We start from the raw sequence: 13,799 nt of genomic DNA, 5'->3' as shown, positions 1-13,799 counted from the left end.
CCTTTTTCTATCCATTTTTAATTATACTGCCTTAAAATGAAAAAAAAAATGAAGTTTTGTCTGTTTCTTTTTGTGTTCATTTTTATTTTCGTGCAGTCAAATTGGTTGGGTCATGGAAAGCCATGGTGTGAGGTGCGGGGAGAACTTCTAGAGGGTAATCAGCTGGGTTGACATCCTTAGTTTCCGGTGCGCATGCAGCACCAGTGACAGACAGCAAGTTGATTGCCTGGCTTCTTAAACACAGTTGACGTTTTTGTTCTCTCACTTATCTTTGTGGAAGTTGTAGGGACCAATTTTCTGGATTTGTATTTGTGGCAAAATCGAGAGTTTGAATCAAGACCTACTAGCTGTTTCTTGAGTCATGCCTCCAGCCATTTTTTTTACTTTCATTGTTTTTTAAATAAGGTCCCCCTTTTTTCCCTGAACTTGGCATTCTTACTTATGCTTGGTATTTCACTCTGGTGAAAGTGCCACTGAGATGCTTTTTTCGTTTCTTTCTTTCTTTTTTTTTTGGGGGGGGGTTCCAGTTATGGGCCTGAACTCTGGGCCTGGGCGCTGTCCCTCAGCTCTTCAGCTCAAGGCTAGCACTCTACCACTTGAGCCACAGCGCCACTTCCGGCTTTTTTCTTTTTGCTTATGTGGTGCTGAGGAATCGAACCCAGGGCCTCAGGCATGCAAGGCAAGCGCTCTACCACTGAGCCACCTTCCCAGCCCCTCTTTTCTTCTTTTTTTTTTTTTAAGTGGGTGAATTTCAGGTTTCACAAACTTTTTTTGCCCTTGCCTATCCTAGAATTATGGTACTTCTGATCACAGCCTGTCAAGTACTAAGATTACAAATGAGACTCATCTGGCAAGACTTAAAGGACAATTTGTTTTGACAGGTACATAGCTTTTAAGCTGGCAGTGAAAACAGATGGCTTACTTTCAGGCATAGGAGAACCCTCACCTCCACAAGCTAGGCTGAGAATGCTTACCATCTAGCTATTCCCTCTCTTCCTGAAAGGAAAGAGAACCCACAGCAGTTTCCGAAAGGTTTTGGCAACCCTGATTAACAGGGTTCTTTCAGAGTGTCCGGAGGTTGTTAATGTAGGAGTTTGGGGGGGAGAAAAAGACAGGGGACTCAGGCCACATGTCATTTACCACTAGGTGGCAGAAGAGAGCAGTCGCACGGTCCCTTTCATTTGCTGCCTGCGTGGTAGCTTGGATGGAAACAGCCTAGAGCACCTACAGGAAACTGCTTGAACCTTAGTCCTCACTCCTCTCACAGTCATGGCTCCCTTGTGTGAGACAACTATTCTCAAAAGTAACCACAGCTCGTGCTTAAGCCTGGGCCCAACCCTGATTCTTCTCTAGTCCTCTGAAGCATATGTGTTTCTCTCTAGCTTCTAACACTGACAGTACTTCATTCCCACTACTCCAGTGAGAATAACAACTGAGATCAGAGTCCCAAGGAAACTTGAAAAAGTTCAGAGGGTTGCTTTGAGAGTGACCTTCTGGTTGTAATTGGCATTGCACTGTGTGGATGTGGTTTCTCAGCCATCTTTTCCCAACTAGGTTCCCATCCCAAGATGTAGAGTGTGGTAGTGGGTAGTGGAGGACCATAGGTCTCTCTTTTTGTCTCTGGTGGAAGGGGAGACTTGTCTGCTGTATGACCTGAGACGCTGGTCCACCTGCGTGCTGAGAAGATGTTCTATGCCCCAAGGAACTAAGGAAGAGTAAAGAACTGTGATGGCGGGGCTGGGAAGGTGGCTCAGTGGTAGAGTGCTTGCCTTGCATGCATGAGGCCCTGGGTTCGATTCCTCAGCACCACATAAGCAGAAAAAATCTGGAAGTGGCACTGTGGCTCAAGTGATAGAGCGCTCGCCTTGAGCTGAAGAGCTGAGGGACAGCGTCCAGGCCCAGAGTTCGGGCCCCACGACTGGCAAAAAATAAAAAATTAAAAAAAAAAAGAACTGTGATGGCTATATTTCCACCATGAAGCTGAGCGATGCTTTACTTACTTACCATTCAGACTTCTTCCAAGTGTTTGCCAGTAAGTGTCTCTGATGCCTTAATCCTAAGAGCATTCTGCATAAGCCAAAAGGGTTCTTCATCACTGTGGCATCTGGCAAGAGACAGAAGGCAAAGAAAATTACCCTCTTATAAAGCTACGATATACACAATAGGCCATGTATGATTGCATTGTTTGGCAAAAAAATCTTAAATGCTAAAATACACCAGAACATGAAAACTTATGGACAACTCTAGGCATTCACAAGTGAGACCAAAAAGGATACTCTTCGGGGAGGAAGACAAAGGCTTAATGCCTATGTGCCTCTGATCATATAAAATAATATTTATCAAAATGTGCTCCAGGAAATGGGAATAAGAAATTTTTTTCTTTGATGTTGTTTTTGTTTCCTTTTTGTCTTGTTTATCTGTCTTTGGGAGGACAAGGAGGGATACAGAAATGGAGGGACAAAGGAAAAAAAATACAGCAGTGCTACTCACTAGACACTAAGTTGAAAATGAACTATGCTACTTGTGGGTGAGGATGGAAGAGAAAAACTGGGAAAAAGCAAAGGAAGGGGTGTCGTTGTCCAAAAAGAAATGTACTCTTTATGTGACTTCTGCAACTGTTACTCCTCTGTTCATCAACTTTATAATAACAATAAAAAATTTTAAATGTTAAGTAATGGTAGCAAGCTGAATATAAGTGATAAAGGCTTAGGTTGTGCCCTAACAGTGTCCCAAATGCTTGTTTTCTCTATAAGCTTGAGAATCAGAAGAATCATGGGCAGCTACTACAGCAACATTATTTTAAGTGTGGGTCCTGAGGCTCCAAATCAGGACTTGGGCACAGTCTTTGAGCTTGTTGCTGTTGTTGTTGTTGTTGTTGTTGTTTGTCCCAGTCCTGGAGCTTGAACTCAGCCTGGGTGCTATTCCTGAGATTCTTTTCATCAAGTCTAGTGCTCTACCACTTGAGCCATAGCTCCACTTCTGTTTATTTGGATGCTTAATTAGAGATGAGAGTCTCATAGACTTTCCTGACTGGGTTGGCTTCAACTGGTGACCCTTAGATCTCAATCTCCTGAGTAGCTAGGATTACAGGTGTGAGCCACCAGCGCCCAGCTCCCTGGGTCTTTGTGGCTCAAGGCCAGAGCTCTACCACTTGAGCCACAGCTGTACTGCTGTCTTTTTAGTGGTTAATTGGAGGTAAGAATCTCACAGATTTCAGCTTCAACCCGTGATCCTCAGATCTCAGCCTCCTGAGTAGCTCAGATTATAGGCGTGGGCCACCAAACATCCAGCTGCAACAACATTTTAAAGGGTCCTGGTGAGGCCTTTGCTTTTACAAATGTAAAGTGCACATATTATGTGATAACTGCTCTTTGGAAGACTACTAGCTATACACATGCATTGCACAGGGCATTATTCTTTCCAGTGAGATGTATAGAATGTGGATCAGTGCCTGATGGAGACACAGCCAGTGGTAATGTGGAGAGTTGTTTTCCTGAGCCTAGTGACAGTCACACTTTATGCTGTGATGGAGACACATAGTGGTTGAGAAACATATGTATGCTTGGAATGAGACACATGATCCAGAGTCATTTTACAACCCCAAACCCATATTTTTGAATCCTAGCAACTCATGGTTGAGATTTCCATTAGGCTAGCTAGTTCAAGCAAAGTTTGGTAAAATGCATCAAGTGCAGAACAATGTAACATAAAGAACAAGATCTTTAAGAGAGAAACAATTCCATGTATGTCTCTTCTATAGGCAATTAGATCAGTGAGAAAAAGCAACCAAAATATGAAGGGCTCAAGAAAAGAACATCTGGATGGCAAGCTTAAGGATATGAGTTTAACCCCAGTATTACCTTAAAAAAAAAGATACCAGTGATCAATGACTATAGGCATTGACTAGTCAATGTGTCCTTAATCTTAGTACCATCTGCAACCCTGTAGAGGTACATTGGATCCTTTCCTGCAAGGATCCTGACTTGCATCTGTAGACTGATGCTGCTATACTAGGAAGCGGGTGGTAACATGTTTTCTACTCACACACTGAGGCTTTCTGGGCAAGCTTCTCAAAATGGAGACAGAAACCTATCATCAAAGAGCCACAATAGAATCAGATGGCCAGTGATAAACATCCTTTTTTCTTTTTAAATATTTTTATTAAAAAATATTTTTTATCAAGCCTGGTGCCTGTGGCTCATGTCTATAATCCTGGCTTCTCAGGAAGCTGAGGTCTGAGAATTGTTGTTTGAAGCCAGCCTGGGTAGGAAAGTCCATGAGACTCTTGTCTCTCATTAAACATCAAAGAGTCAGAAGGGGATCTGTGGCTCAAGTGGTAGAGTGCTATCCTTGAGCTCAAAAACTCAGGGACAGTGCCCAGGCCCTGAATTCAAGCCCCAGGACCAATACCCCAAAAATAGTTTTATTATTTTTAAGTAGTTTTATGAAGAGGTTTCAATTCAACATATCAGTTTATTAGTACAATGTATCTTGATCAATGTCACCCCTTTCCATCATTGTCCCCTAAGCTGTATGACAGGGGTAATTATGACCTACTTTCCAGGTGAGAAAATGAGGCTTCAGTTAAGTCAGCACCACAAGCCTAAGTACAACTTTATAAACACCAGCAATAGGATTTGAACACACATTTACCTCCTGTTAGTAATTACATTTGTAACCCAGGCCAGGTAAAGCACAAAGTGTTTGGCCTGCTAACAAATTGATTTCCAAAGCAAAGGAGTAGTCTCACAATATTTGGATTTCTACAAATTAATGACAAATGGTGCACCAATTAAATGTGCTCTCTAATTACCCTTTAAAATACAAAACATTGCTGCTAATGTGCTCAATCTTGTTCCAGTTTGGACAATTTTTCATAAATGCTTCTTGCTGCATTCATAAAAATGCAGTTTCTTGCCTGAGGACACACCCCTCCCTGCCACTGGCAATATTGTAGTCAGAGGCTAAAGGTCAGTGTGTCTGTAGGCTATAGGATCTCATGATCCTGTGTGTCACACAGGGCAATGACTCATCCCAGCTCCATCAATATCACCAGCAGCAGTGCTTTGGGCTGAGATGTGAGACTGAGCTCCACTGGGCTCAGAGGCAGACCTCAGGATCCCAGTCTCGGGAGGGAACTGGTACTGAGTTCACTCACTGCCGGTAGGCTCATTTTTCCCCCCCTTAGCTCTCTGCAAGTACAGTATATGATGCATTAACCCAGATGATGTTCTTATCTGCAGATGCTGGGAGAATTTAAGAGAGACACAAAAGGAACTGCAGAGCCACAGACCTGCGTGGGACAGAGATCAGCTTGAGACCGAAGAGCCCTTCCTCTTCTGATCTTGTGAGTACCAAGAGACTGGCCTTATCTCACGAACTCTTCTTTGGAAGTGGGGGGAAAGTGGGGAGGAAATAAGCTCACCATGGGGCAAACTTGGAAGGAAATGAACAGATCTAATAGGAACAGCTCAAACCAGCATGTGGCTGACGGAGATAAATGTGAATGAGTACTTTGCAAACCAGCCACTGTTTCTGACTACTTTAATATTATCTAATTAATGTCACAAAAGTAAAAGTGCTGCGGCTTACAGTTTCCAAAAGGGGATGTATACAGCAGTTTAGGAACTTGCCCCAATTCATGCAGAGCTGGGATTAGAAATCAGACCACTTGTCCCTGAGTTTATGTTCCTATTTACTTATTTAGCCAATGACTCTGTGTGTGTGTGTGTGTGTGTGTGTGTGTGTGGTTGCTGGTCCCAAGGCTTGAACTCACAGCCTTGGCATTGTCCCTGAGCCTTTTTGCTCAAGGCTAGCACTTTACCATTTGAGCTGCAGCTCTCCATCTAGCTTTTGGAGTCTCATGGACTTTGTTGCCTGGGCTGGCACTGAACCATGATCCTCAGATCTTAGCCTCCTGAGTAGCTAGGATTAGACAGGAGCCACTGATGCTGGCCCAATTACTTTTTTTTTTTTTACTAATTTGGACAAATGACAATCTCTGCCATGCCATTGTACAGCAGAGTTGGTGTTGATAAGTTCAATTAGTTTGTTAGTGGTAAGCAAAGATGACACATTATATTCATTTATCCAGACGTTTTATCATAACCTCAGACCATTAAGAAGCCATGTGTCTAAAGTTGCAGCAGCATTGGTTTGGGAAAGATAATAGGGAGAAAGAAAAATGTCCTTTCTTCTCATCCCATGTGTTTCCTCTAAGCCCCAGGACCTGATTGGTTGAAAGAGTCCTAGTGACCCATAGTAACTCTCAGAATCTTGGTTCCACACACAATGGAAAGATCTAAATTCCAACTACCACCACTTAAGTTACTTCTAATTCAAACCTGACTGCCGCGAGAGGAAAGTGGTAGGAGAGGAGTAGGTGTCACCTATGTCTCTGTACCATCTCTATATCTGTTCTCGAGGCACTCAGCTATGCTGACTTCAGCTTATACAAACTTACTCCACGTTCACTTTGGTGGTAGGAGTTAGAAAAATGTCCTAACAGTATTTACTTTTCTCAGGTGCCAGAGCCTAGATCAGAGATTTTGACCTCAAGATTTCATCACCTAGTGAATGCTTTAAGAGCCTTCAGTACCAGGTAGGATTCAATATTCTTAGTTTCTGTGTTAGCCTTAGTCATGATTGGGCAGTTACTATACTTATAATGCACAGTTTGTATCCTGGGATGTTTCACTGCAGAAACTTTGGCTTGTGAGCAGGAATACTTTTCCAGCTCTAGTACCTTCCATGTCTCTTATTGAGAGGAAGTTATTGACAGAATTAAAGGGTAACTCACATGGATAATGTCTGCAGGTAGCTAGGGGTCAGTGATTAAAAATGGCTTTATAATTTTGACTGCTTGTTCTGCTGGAACTAAAATAGTCATTATAAAGAGATGTAGCTTGCATCAGTGGCCAATGTCACATATCAAGTGAGGGAATTGAGGCACAGAAACCTGTGAACAGCACCTGGGCCAGAACATTCTTTCCCTTTTGAGGCTCAGTAATCCAGATGTTTCTCCTACTTAACACAGAACCATAGAAAGACAATGAGGCTGTGTTGTACTTTAAAAAAAAAAAAGGAAAGCCAGGCACCGGTGGATCACGCCTGTAATCCTAGGTGCCCATGAGAGAGAGGCTGAGGATTGTAGATAGAATCCAGCCCAGTTAGGAAAGTCCATTAATCTCCAATTAATCATCAAGAAGCTGGAAATGAAGCAGTGGTTCAAGAGGTGGAGATCCAGCCTTGAGCAAAAATCTTGGTTTCAAGCCCCAGGACTGACACACACACACACACACACACACACACACACACACACACACGGAGAGAGAGAAATATTTCTAGTTCAAAGTGATCACCAAACTTATGTGAATGATTTTTTAAAAGGGTAGGAAATATTATGATATATTTTTATTTCCCATTTGATACTAAAGTACCATTATTTTCTATGTAGAAAAATATTTCATCAATTCTTGCCCCAAATTTGATTCAATGTATGAATTCAGTGCAATCTCATTTATGAATGTCAATAGGACTTTGTCATGATAAAAACATGAGCAGATTAGCAATTAAAAGGAAGAGAAGATGTGTAGGGGGGTAGCCTTGGTAACTTGACCTACAAGATATGAAAACTTACCTGATAGATTGAATTGAAAATGCATTTGGAGGCCTGGCACTGCTGATGGCTCACACTTTTCATCCTACCTACTCAGGAGGCTGAGATCTAAGGATCACAGTTCAAAGCCAGCTTGGACAGCAAAGTCTGTGAGACTTATTTCCGCTAAACTATCAAAAAAGCCAGGAGTGGAGCTGTGGCCCAAGTGGTAGAGTGCTAGCATTGAGCAAAAGCAGCACAGGGACAGTGCCCAGGCCCTAACTTCAGGGCCCAAGACCAGCACAATCAAATGCATTAGGCAGAGCAAAACAAATTCTAGATACAGACTCATGTCTGTCACTCATTTTGTCAAGCTTGACAAAATGCAAGAAATGATAATATTAGTGTTACAAATGTGATGATACTGACATAGCAATCCGTATGATTACAGTAGTATGTTGTCACTGATCTCTGCCTCTACCTTAGATAAAGGGTGATATTTTTTAAAAAAAGTTTTATTGTAATGTACTATGTGATTTTTTTTTCTTTATTTCTTTGTATGTTCTTCCCCCATGGTATAACCCCTGTTGTCACTGTATTTGATTCCGGTGTCCTGCATCTTGTATATACATTTTTCTAATTTGGGGAGGGGAAGGGAAATAACAAAATTCTGAAATAAGGATACAGGATGACCCATTGTAACAAGGAGATATACAAGACACTGTTGAAAACAAACTACAACTTTTTGGGGAGGGGTGAAGTTAGGGATATGGGAAGGAAAGGGATGGTAGGGGGGAAATAAAGGAGGGTGTAACAATGCTTGATAGAAAATAGACTCATAACCTTGCTCATGTAACTGTAACCCCTCTCTACAGTATCTTTACAATAAAAATATTAAATTAAAAATATTTAAAAAGTTTTATTGTAAAGGTGATATACAGAGGGGTTATAGCTATGTAAGTCAGGAGTATATTTCTTTTCTTTTTTGCTGGTCCTGGGGCTTGAACTCAGGGCCTGGGCACTGTCCCTGAGCCTCTTTGTGTTCAAGGCTAGCGTTTTACCACTTGAGCCACAGCTCCACTTTTTGCTTCTTGGTGGTTAATTGGAGGTAAGAGTCTCACAGACTTTTCTGTCCAGGCTGACTTCAAACTGTGATCTTCAGATTGCAGCCAATGGAGGAGCTAGGATTGATTACAGGCATGAGCCACTGGTGCCTGGCTTCTAGTTCAGATTTCTGTATTATTTTTCTTCTTTTTCTTTCCATCTGCTTCCATCTTAAGCTTAACTTCTTCAGCTGTAAGAGCTGCCAGCTTCTTCATCTTTGCTTTCTTAACCTTTTCTTTGATGCATACCATGTCAATTTTAGTTTCAGTAGAAGCTTCCTTTGGTTTCACAACTGGTTTTTCTTTAGGTGGAATAAATGCTTTGTTTCTTTCCTCTTGTCTCTTACTAAGAACTTCTGCTAGTTTAGCCTTTACTGCTTCCATTTTGTCATTTCTTCTGATTTGCCTTCAAAAAGTAATCACCACTAGCCAGTTCTTTATCAATCTGGCTTTCTGGCTGGGGTGGTGGGAATGGTGTATACTTCTTTTTAACACTTTTCTTCTTTGGTTCCTTGCGTTTGTTCACATTTTTGTGTTTGAGCTGTGGCAAAAAATCTCTTCCAATTTTGTGATTTTTCTAATTCTCATTTATTTATTGTTTATTGTTATAAACTGGATGAATATTCTTCATGGCATCTAGGACTACTTTTTGAACCTCCTTTAAGCCACTGAAAGGTCTGATGGCTGAAACTGTATTTCCTTGAACCATGATGTAACAGTTTGTTAGGAGCTCCAATGCCTTCAATGTAGATCCCTTGGCACCAATAAGCCATTGTCTTCTTTTTACAATGCTCTATTTCTTACTGAAGAACCTATTTTAATAATATCATATGCAACATCATCCTGAAGAATTCATACTGCCTGTTCAAATGAAACACTCCTTGCTAATAGTTTTATTAGGTTTCTGGCTCTAACAATAGTGTATGGATCAAAAGTCTTCTTTGTAGTACACACAGTCATACTGCCCTCAGTCAGGTCCAGGGTAGCATTAACATGTTAAAAGTAATGCCATAAGTAAGAGCAAAATCTCAAAGAAATATACAAAATATGCTTCCATGTTCATTCATGACTTTCTGCACCAAAGGCCAACACTCTTTCAAGTAAGCCTCTTTATATTTTGGAAACAAAGTTCCAAAACTGCTTTCCTCCAAGAGTCCTCTGGGGTTGTCTTCTTTAGAAAAAGGGGGTTCCTTCCAACCATCAGGAACAGTAAGGAGTTTTGATTCATCTCTGTTCTGTATCTGGCTTCTGATTTTGAATTTTTTTTTTCTGTAGCTCCTACTGTAGCTCCTTCTGTAGCTCCAGCTGCAGGACTGCCTACCGTGGAGGATGCCATTTTCCTCTTGTCTCTATTTCTTGGAGGTCATTTCAATAAGCATCATGTTATATGATCATATGCCCATAGCTATTGAGCCCTTGTGAACTAAAGGGTGATATTTTCTAGGACCCGTCTATTCTGTACTTTTTCCAATATAGCCTGAAGCATGGCTACAAAATAGCAGAGTTAATCTATTTTTTTCCATGTTTCAGGCCTTGCTTTTTCTTTTCCACTACTGCTGTTATGCTTTGGGATCATTGTAAAATAAAATAAGGCTCACTTGAACACAAGCTGTCGACTATCAGACAGATAACATGTAATATGCATGTGGATATGCTGGACAAACAATTCATGCGGCTCCCAGGCAGGACAGAGTGAAATGGAGTAAGATATCAGCATGCTACTTCTGAAGGGTACATACGTTAAAAACTTAGTAACTGTTCATTTCTCAAGTGTTCCTTTAATATATTTTCAGACCACAGTTGACCACTGGTAACATGGCTAAGTGTTTGTGGGAGAGATACTGTACTGCTGATACCAATTGTGGAGGGGGAGGGCAGCAGGGAGAGGACTATGAGGCAGAGGGTCCTTGGTCTACTTGGTTCACCCGATTTCTTCATCTTTTTTAGGCTTGCTTGGTTCTGTTGCCTCCCTGATTACCAGTCATGGACAAAGAACAATCTGCAGTCAACCCCAGAAGACCAAAGCTGACTCCCAGAAGGAAGGCAGATGAATACTTAAAACCCAGCCTAGGTTCCACCAACATGCTAGGTTTCTTAGTAGGTAGACAACTGGGGAGACATAAAGGAGATGTGGATCTGACCAAGTGGCTGTGGATGCTGACCAGAACAGCCCCAGGGTGGAGTTGGCCTTTACCAAAACACCATGTGTCTTACATGTTGATGCCGGTCCAGAATCATGGAAACTCTCCCAAGAAAGATTTGGAATAAAGTTTATCTTTTCTGTTAGCCATTGAAATAAAGGCTGTATTTTCAATTTCTTTCAGCTTGTGTGTGTGTGTGGTTGCCTTTTTTGACATAGTGTTTTGGGGTTCCACTAGACAGGGGCTCACTCAGAAATGATATCCCATGCAGTAACTCAACTGAACACTGCCTCTCTCCCACCAGTAATATGAAAGATAAGTGTATATGCTCAGCTCTGCAGGATTTGGTCACTCAATACCAAACACCCTTCTCCCTCACCATTCTGGAGAAACAACCATAGTATTCTTCTCCTCAACCTAACTGCCCACCCAGGGGAAAAGATTGTGATGAAGAGCAAACCCAAACTGAGTGTGAGTTCTAGGACACCTGTTAATATCCCACAGGGCCTCTCAGACTTAATTCTTAAAGAAATGTGGCCAGAAAGTGTCAGTACTGGCACTATGTTAAGGAAATGTGTCAGGCAACAGTACATTGAAGAGAATTCCATTGATCAATGTAAAGTCAGCTCAGAGTCAAGAAGACTTATGAGATGCCTCCCATTCAAAAAGTGCTATTCCCTAGCCAGGTGCTGGTGGCTCACACCTGTAATCCTAGGTACTCAGGAGGCTGAGATCTGAGGATTGTGGTTCCAAGCCAGCTAGAGCAGCAAAGTCTGTGAGACTCATATACCCAATTAATCACAGGAAAAGCCAGAAGTGGATCTGTGGCTCAAGTAGTAAAGTGCTTACCTTAAGCAAAAGGAGCCCAGGGAAAGTGCCCAGACCCAGATTTCAAGCCCTAGGACAGGTTAAAAAAAGTTATGAGCAGGTCACATATTTACTTTGAGGAACTTGAACCAGGCTCGTATATGAAACTGGGTGAGAAGACATGAGTGTTAATGCAGATGAGAGGAAAAAGTGAGCTGCTGGGCACCTAGTCCTAGCTACTCAGGAAGCTGAGATCCAAGGATCACAGTTCAAAGCCAGCCCAGGCAGGAAAGCCCATGAGACCTAGCTCCAATTAACTACCAAAAGGCTGTAAGTGGAGCTGTGGTTCAAGCGGTAGAGCTCTATTCTTGAGCACAAAAACTCAGGGACAGTCCCTAGGCTCTGAGTTTAAGCCCCAGAACTGGCACACACAAAAAAAGAGCTAAGAGGTAGAACAACAGGGGTTAATGGCAAGACCAAGTGAAAGCAATCACAATCTCCAACCATTACTCTTGTCATTTGAAGAGAGATGCAAAACAAGTCCCACAGCTTCCCTCTCCTCCCCAATATTCTGCATCCTTTCCACCTCTACAGAGTTTCTACACCCACTCCCTGAGCCTTCTCCCATTCCTCCATCTTCAGAGCTGTTACTTTTTTCCCATCAGCCTGAACAATTTAGCTGTTCTTTGTCCTTTCTACCATTCTCTCTATTCATATTTCCCTTGCCATCGATATTCTAATTTCACAGTGTCAAATATAACCCCTACTGTGTCCTCAGACACACAAGTAAAAGTGAGGGGACAGAGGGAACAGTGTCATCTTATACTTCTGTGCCCATGACCACTTGCTAGCCATGTGCCAACACTTCATGGCTCTGAGGTGAAAAGCCAAAGTTGAAATAGCAGGAATGCTTCCAGAGAATTAACCTCCCTCATATCATGACATCCTAGGGCAGAAAGGTGCTCTCCATAGAGCACCAGGAAGCAACCAGAAGAAATCTTACAACAGTCACACTGATAGGAAATAGCAAGCAGAGGTAGGTACTGAATGGTAGCTACAGGAGGCCCAGCAACATGGGGCATATATAGGGCTTCACATTAGTACAGCAGGATGCTTGGGTGGACTCACCTAGTCTCATCAGCTTAGCTGAGCCCTCAGAACAGTTGGGAGCAACAATTTTGTACTGCACTTCCTATCCTTCCATAAAGGACTCATAAAGAAGAGGATCACAGCTGGGCGCTAGTGGCTCATGCCTATAATCCTTTCTATTCAGAGGGCTGAGATCTGAGGATCATGGTTCCAAGCCAGCTCAAACAGAAAAGGCCATGAGACTCATCTCCAATGAACCATCTAAAAAATGGAAGTGGAGCTGTGAAAGTAGAGCACTAGCTTTGAGCAAATAGAGCTCAGGGGCAATGCCCAGGCCCTGAGTTCAAGCCCCATGATTGACCACAAAAGGGGGGAGGTGGAATCACAGAAAAGGATGGGAACTTTACTCCTGCACAGCAGATTGTGTGCTCACATTGAGATCTTGATGAGTTGGAGGCCAGAGTATCCCTCCTCATAAAGGGTTGGTAGATGTTAGACTGAATTTACAGGAGGAAAATCCCAGATACCCCTAATTTCCTGGAGGAATAGGGCTTCTATGTATCCATTTGGAGGACTGTACTGTATCTCCTGAAATCAGAATCACAAATAGGAGATCTAAAAGGTGTGGGGGAGAGACACAGACACAGATACAAACAGAAATGTGTTTTTTATGGGAGCATTTCCTAGTAGGAATTTTCTCAAGAGATAGATTTAAGGCCATATGAAACTTCACAGAGAAATTCTGGATGCAAGTGACCACTGTAGCTGATTCACACAACGTTTTGCCTTATGCCAGCTAAATGAATTCACCTTCTGCACCGTCATTTCCACCTGTTGCCTCACATTGGCCAAACCCATATTAACAGTCCAACAGCAAGGAAGGATGGGGTATGAAGCCTTTATGTTTCAAAGCTGTGAAGGGAAGATAGTAGGCTACATCTTCTTACACAAGCAGAATAACACAAAGCCATTATCCACTGTTGCTTTGATTAGGTGAAGGAACCCATGAGGGTGGTCCACTTTCAAAACAAGACATCTGACCCTTTGTGGAAAGTCACTGGG

General features: G+C 42.3%; 1 pseudogene; it reads right to left on the bottom strand.

Annotated features, from left to right (window-relative positions):
• Positions 1–8,844: 8,844 nt before the first annotated feature.
• Positions 8,845–13,595, bottom strand: LOC105986916 (annotated as a pseudogene).
• Positions 13,596–13,799: the final 204 nt, after the last annotated feature.

This window comes from Dipodomys ordii, unplaced genomic scaffold, assembly GCF_000151885.1.
Source record: "Dipodomys ordii isolate 6190 unplaced genomic scaffold, Dord_2.0 Scaffold38, whole genome shotgun sequence".
NCBI lineage: Eukaryota > Metazoa > Chordata > Mammalia > Rodentia > Heteromyidae > Dipodomys > Dipodomys ordii.
Note: the sequence above shows the minus strand (reverse complement) of the source record. Positions and strands in the feature narration are given on the sequence as shown.